Raw genomic sequence first — 6628 nt, 5'->3', positions numbered from 1 at the left:
ACAGAGTCACACTTTGTCACCCAGACTAGAGAGCAATGGCAATCTTGGCTCACCGCAACCTCCGCCACCCTGATTCAAGCGATTCTCCTGCCTCAGCCTCCCGAGTAGCTGAGATTACAGGCACGCACCACCATGCCCAGCTGATTTTTGTATTGTTAGTAGAGATGGGGTTTCACCATGTGGGTCAGGCTGGTCTTGAACTCCTGACCTCATGATCTGCTCACCTCAGCCTCCCAAAGTGCTGGAATTAGAGGCGTGAGCCACCATGGCCAGCTGACAGCTTTGCTTTCTTTACCATGAAGTTGATCTCAAGGATGGGCTTGTCCAACCCAGTTTCACAAAATTTTCCATCTCCATTCCTTATAACCTCATGGACAATAATTAGCCCCAGTTAAATGTATCTTATCTCTCCCATGAGATTGGATGCTCCCAGAGGGCAGGGGCTCTACCTTACTCATCATTGTATCCAATAGATAAATTCTACGTACTTAATGGGAACAACATCTCCACCTCCCAAATTTTCTTCTCCCCAGAAATGCAAACCAGAAATTGTTACTCCTTAGGTGGAGAATCTCCCAGGTTGAAACATCAAACTCAACAGCAGTGAGAAGCACATGGACGCAAATCATGTCTTCACAGCTTGCCCTGCCTACTAGGACCATGAGCTGATTTGTAACAACTTGGATGGGCCTCTGTTCAACCTAGAACTTCAGGGTAATCCACTTGGAGTGTCCAGTGAAGACCCACCTTCTTGGCATAAGAAAGTCATTGATGGTTTGAATAAAAAAGGAAGGCCAAAACATCAGTAAGTTTTGTATGGAGAACATGGGAAGGCTTGTCTACCATTATAAAAAAAAAAAAAAAAATGATTTTGGAAAAAGGACTCTGAGTGGCATGCCATTAGATAAACATTTGTTGAATACCTCCTGAGTGCCAGTTCCAATGCTTAGCATTTCCAGGAAGAAATAAAATGGATCATATCAAAAGCAGAACCTTCATGGGGTGGAATAAGCTTAGAAAAGACTAAAAAAAAAATAATGTTAGAGAGAACTTTCTTACTCTGCACGGGCTGAGATTCCATGATGGGAAAGCTTAGCCCCTACCTTTATTCTGGGCATTTGTTGGGTACCTACTGGTTTGGGGCACCAGTAGGGAAAGAAAAGGTGGCCCTTGTCCTCCAGCCCTTAGAACCTTAGCCCAGGTCACAGAGGTTCTCCCCAGACACCCTGAGGTCTAGGCCCTTCCATGACCTACCTTCAGCGGGTACCGAAGGGAAGAAGTTGCAGGGGACTGATCATCAGTGAAAGTTCACTAAGTCTCTGCAAGACAAGATGTGTACCTTGGAGAAAGCTGGGGATCCTTCCAAGGAGAAGCATGGGCCCTGTCGAATCTCCAGAAACCCAGAGCAAGCAGCTTGTGAAGATGTCTGGCTTAAAGGGCCAGGTGACATCCACAGCTTTCCACGCTCTGCATTTTCCTAGAAGGGCTCCCTCTTGCTGTCAGACAGATCAGGCTAGCGACCAGGAGCCAGAGGGGAGCTTTCTGGCCCAATCACACAGACTGCGGGAACTTTCGCTGATGATCAGTTCCCTGCAACTTCCCTTTGGTACCCGCTGAAAGTAGGTCATGAAAGGGCCTACACCTCAGGTTGTCTGGGGAGAGCCTCTGTGAGTTGCCAGAAGATTCTTGTATCCCGGGCTTTGTGGCTGAGGCTCGTGCTTACTGGCAGTGCTGGCCTGATGGGTGGAGAACCACCTAGACCACCTACGTGGGATATTTGTGGGATGCTGAGACGTTTCTCCAAAATACCTCCTGGAACAGCCTGTGTCAGTAGCTGAAGTCATAGGACCGTTCCTCTCAGCTGAAGAAATGCCCTCTATTAAATTGTTGTGGACAAGAAGAAGAGACGCAGCTTTGGTGGACATGCATTTGGGTGAAGTCATGAACACACTGACTAATAATACCCAGGGTGAACTGCTGACTAATTTGTGTATAAACAGAGTGGATGGTCTCTGACGGTGAGCCCTAGGGCTCTGCTCCGGCCTCCCCATCATGTATCAGGAATGTTTGTGGCAATTAAAAGGCATACTGGTAAAATCTGTGGGAGATACAAAGCTAGGAGAGATTGCTAGAGTATAAAATTATGGAATGAACTTTCAGAAAAGCTGCTGTAGGCTGAAATAACAGGTCCAAGCCGCAACATATTAGGGATGAATAGAAGGTCCTATATCAAAGTTCATGAAGAAAAACACAGCCACAGGAGTGCAGACTTTGGGGAAGTAACTAAAAAATCATTGATTTTGTTTTTTTTAAAGGCCTGGTGTGGTGGCTGACACCTGTAATCCCGGTACTTTGGGAGACAGAGGTGGACAGGTTGTTTGAGCCCAGGAGTTTGAGACCATACTGGGTAATACGGCGAGACCATGTCTCTATGAAATTAAAAAAGTTAACCTGGCATGGTGGCACGCGCCTGTGGTCCCAGCTACGTGGGAGGCGGAGGTGGGAGGATGATTGACCCTAAGAAGTGGAGGTTTCAGTGAGCACTGCACTCCAGCCTAGGTGACAGAGTGAGACCCTGTCTCAAAAAAATAAAAGAACAAATATCCCAGGGGGCAGTGGTTGACTAAAAGCTCAGTATCAGCCAAGAGTGTGACAGGACTGCTAAAAAAAAAAAAAAAAAAAAAAAAAAAAAAAAAAAAAAAAAAAAAAAAAAAAAAAAAAAAAAAAAAAAGTGAATATTAACTGCTTTACTGATAGAAGAATTAGTTCCCTAAGCTCTTCGCCTTTTGGACCAATCACTGACTGCAGGGTTCAGTTCTGGATCCAGATGTCCATCAGAGGAAAAGCCAACAGGATGGAGACAAACCTGGAAACCGTATCACAAGGAACTGAAGTTGTCAAGAGAAGAGATACGGGGAGAGATGGTTCTCTTAAAATACTTGAACTACTACCATGCAGAAGAATGTTTAGAAAATATGCCAGCTCCCGACCGGGCACCGTGGCTCACACCTATAATCCCAGCACTTTGGGAGGCCGAGGCAGCCAAATCATATGAGGTCAGGAGTTCAAGACCAGCCTGGCCAACATCGTGAAACCCCCATCTCTACTAAAAATACAAAATTAGCTGGGCATGGTGGCGGGCACCTGTAATCCCAGCTACTTGGGAGGCTGAGGTTGAACCCAGCAGGCGGAGGTTGCAGTGAGCCGAGATGGTACCTGGGCAACAAGAGCGAAACTCTGTTTCAAAAAAAAAAAAAAAGAATATATCCAACTTCCGGAGCCAAGGCGAAGGGGAGTGTGATGGGAAATAGATCTCAGCTCAGTGGAATTCCTGCACTAGACAGCTGTACCCTAAGTTAGGTGAGCTCCTCGTCGGTGGAGGAGGAATTCAAGCATGAACTGGACAACCTCTTGTCCGGAATATTGTGGTCAGTTGCCTACATGGGGAAGTAAGTGGGATTAAGTGATTGCCAAGTTTTAAGACCCTTGTTACTCAGTGTCTGGGAAAATGCGCTCATCCCACATAGCCTACCAGCTGGATATGGACAGTGCACACAGGCATGACGTGTGTGTGAGAACACAGAGTGAGGGGGTGCCTGCCGGCCAGCGTGTATATTATGTGCTTGGGGTCTCTCTCTGTCTTTTCTCCAGCCCCTGATGGTCTTGACCTTGAAACCAGGTGCAGACTTTTCACTCTTCATATCAAAGTGTGAGAGTTAAAGCCCTCCCTCGACTTCCCCCAGTTTGGAAGGGGCGAATTCAAAAGTGGCCAGTAACAAAATGTCTGCGAATGCTTTCTCATGTCTTGTGACCCCCGGTTGTAGACCACTGGGCTAATGAATGTGATGAGGGCATCCACATCCCTTCCCACGGCTACTCTGCAAGGATGTGGGCTGGTTTCTGTAACATTCACCCTCATTAACCCCTGGAGATTGGGGCTAGAGCACAGATAATTACAGATGACCGTCACAGCCCATGCTTCCCCCAGAGTGCACTGGAATTCCCAGAGCAGAGAGTGGAAGAAAACGGCATCAGTCTAGACCGAGTTCACCCTACTCTGGAATGCCAGAGGCATGAGTCACTAAGCCCTGGAGCCTGGCTGATGGAATTTCACTTAATGAGCTAACTGTGCTTCCCTGGACTCCTGCAGCTGCTTGGAGAATCCTTGGGGGCTCCTGATAGTTTGTGAATTCCCCTCTAGAGGAGGAAAAAAATCACACCTTCTTCATATAAATGACCCCACCAAGGGAAAGTTCGTAGGTTCGTACCCTAAGCTGCCTTTTGACCAGCATCCCAAACAATTGGGCAAGGGTTCACTTCAACCGGGTAGTGTCCAGCAAGTTGAATTCAATCCCTTTCAGCTGTGACGGTCTGTAGTCCAGTGGCAGTGGTTTCTCCATCAAAAAGACGTAGTGTGCATTCATCATTTACAAGGTAGTTTTAAATATTCTGTAGGGGAACAAAATCAGATGATTGCTGTAAAAGTGCTTTGCAGACTCGAAAGTACTGGGTTAGTCCTACCACTGAATCACCAGCCTCGGTTCATTTTATCCAGGAAATGAACCAGGCAGGCTCTCAGTTTTCCCCTTCTCTGACATAGGCTGCACAATCATATCTTGTATATTCTCAGTTTTGAACTCCAGAATTGAAGGCAGAACCCCCAGGTTCCAGTCCCAGTGGAGACTGGAACTCACAGCTGTATGTCCAGAGTGACTGACCCTTCCTGGGTCCCTGGACACTGTGCTATCAAACAGAAGTTTGTCTGGATATAAAGAACATGAGTTTTAGGTCAGTCCTCAAAACTTTCTTAAAAGGAGGTAAGTAGGAACAAATAAGCAAATGTCAAATACTCTTGGCTCCAAGTGAACGGATCTCTTTTAAACCTGGCAAACAGAACCCCAGCCAAACCTCCCAGGATTTCAGAGCCCCTTAAATCGAGAGGCTTTGTTTCCGCCCATGGCGGGTAGACCAGTTGGAAAAAGCATTAGATAAGGAGAGATGACAAATCCAGATGCCCTGCTGAGTAAACCTCTGCTCCCTGGCTGCTCTGCACGTGGCCAGGTCATATGCTCAGGAAGCATCGTGGCTGGGCTGTGTGTTGTAGGTCAGGGAACATCCTGGTCTTTTTTCTTTTCCCCACTCCACCTTCTTCCTTGCCCATCTTTTTTTTTTTTTTTTTTCCGGGACAGAATTTCACTCTTACTGCCCAGGCTGGAGTACAATGGCGTGATCTCTGCTCACCAAAACCTCCGCCTCCCAGGTTCAAGCGATTCTCCTGCCTCAGCCTCCCGAGTAGTTGGGGTTACAGGCGTGGACCACCACGCTTGGCTAATTTTGCATTTTTAGTAGAGATGGGGTTTCTCCACGTTGGTCAGGCTGGTCTCGAACTCCTGACCTCAGGTGATCTGCCCACCTTGGCCTCCCAAAGTGCTGGGATTACAGGCGTGAGCCACTGTGCCCAGTCCTTACCCATCTTCTAAAGGCTCTTTTGTCAAAAGCAATTCCATTGCCAGAACTGATTGGAAATCCCCAGGCTGTGAGCTTTAGGTGTTGCCTTTCCCCTGAATGACCTCTGAGCCTCAGTTTCCCCTTTGTAAAAGTGGGCAACCCCAGAGGTCTTGAGGGGCCGACAGAGGGGTGATGAGGACAGAATGAAGAGAAAGCCATTTGTTTCTACCCTAGGGGAGAACTTTGTCCCCCATTCTCTGCTCTCTCATGTTCTTTGGGAAGGACGCTGAGACCTGAAAAAGCCCTTTCTTCTCATTTTAACCACAGAGGCTGAGACAGCTGTGAATTTTTAAAATTCCTTGGGTCCAGGTTTTTATTAGTCACAGTCAACTGCCAAATGTTTCAGCATTGCTCTCCCAGGGGCAGCTTTATCTGTCTGGGGGCAGCAGGGGGTGGAGGGCTTCAGTCTAAAAGGGAAAGGTCTCTAGAAGGACTTCCGAAAATTCTGAGCCCTTTCCAGCCAGGAATCTCATCCTGCCCCTGGCTCCCACCAGAGAGGTTACACTGGGTAGTTTTGGGAAACAAGGGGGCCTGTTTTCATTTCTGTGCATTTTGGAAGGTAGTGGTTCCTCCAAGCCTAAATATAGACCCCGTTCCCAGATGGTCCCCAGTGTAGCTGGATGGCTTGTCTATAGGAGGAGGAGAAATGGTAGCAAGCGGGTAGTTTGTGCTGGACTTTTCAGCAAGGGCGGAAGAAGCCATGGTGAAGGCTTACAGCCTGAACCCTCAGTCTTGCTGAACTATCTGGCTGGACAATCAGATGTAGCGTTCCTGGGTTTTGTCTCTCCCACCTCACAGGAAGCTTGGGCAAGAGGTTATGTAAGATCCCGTCCGGGGCTGGGCGAGGTGGCTTACACCTGTAATCCCAGCACTTTGGGAGGCCAAGGCGAGTAGATCACTTGAGGTCAAGAGTTCAAGACCAGCCTGGCTAACATGGCAAGAACCCCGTCGCCACTAAAAATACAAAAGACTACCTGTGTGTGGTGGCACATGCCTGTAGTCACAGCTACTCGAGACTTGCTTGAACCTGGGAGGTGGAGGTTGCAGTGAGCCAAGATTGCGCCACAGTACTCCAGACTGGGCGACAGAGCAAGGATCCATTAAAAGAAAAAAAAAAAAA

At 47.8% G+C, this 6628-nt stretch overlaps 1 protein-coding gene and 1 long non-coding RNA gene across 2 annotated transcripts in view; one reads left to right on the top strand and one right to left on the bottom strand.

Annotated features, from left to right (window-relative positions):
• LOXL2 (lysyl oxidase like 2) overlaps positions 1-6628 on the top strand; it is a 92960-nt gene that overhangs the window by 35009 nt on the left and 51323 nt on the right. The gene's annotated exons all lie outside the window — the stretch shown is intronic.
• The window catches only part of LOC119474245, a 23002-nt gene that overhangs the window by 6846 nt on the left and 9528 nt on the right, over positions 1-6628 (bottom strand). Inside the window, exon 2 of the long non-coding RNA XR_005203535.1 lies at positions 2655-2658. This is a non-coding gene — a long non-coding RNA (uncharacterized LOC119474245). The remainder of the gene's footprint in view (positions 1-2654; positions 2659-6628) is intronic.

This window comes from Cebus imitator, unplaced genomic scaffold (assembly GCF_001604975.1).
Source record: "Cebus imitator isolate Cc_AM_T3 unplaced genomic scaffold, Cebus_imitator-1.0 Scaffold221, whole genome shotgun sequence".
Lineage (NCBI taxonomy): Eukaryota > Metazoa > Chordata > Mammalia > Primates > Cebidae > Cebus > Cebus imitator.
Note: the sequence above shows the minus strand (reverse complement) of the source record. Positions and strands in the feature narration are given on the sequence as shown.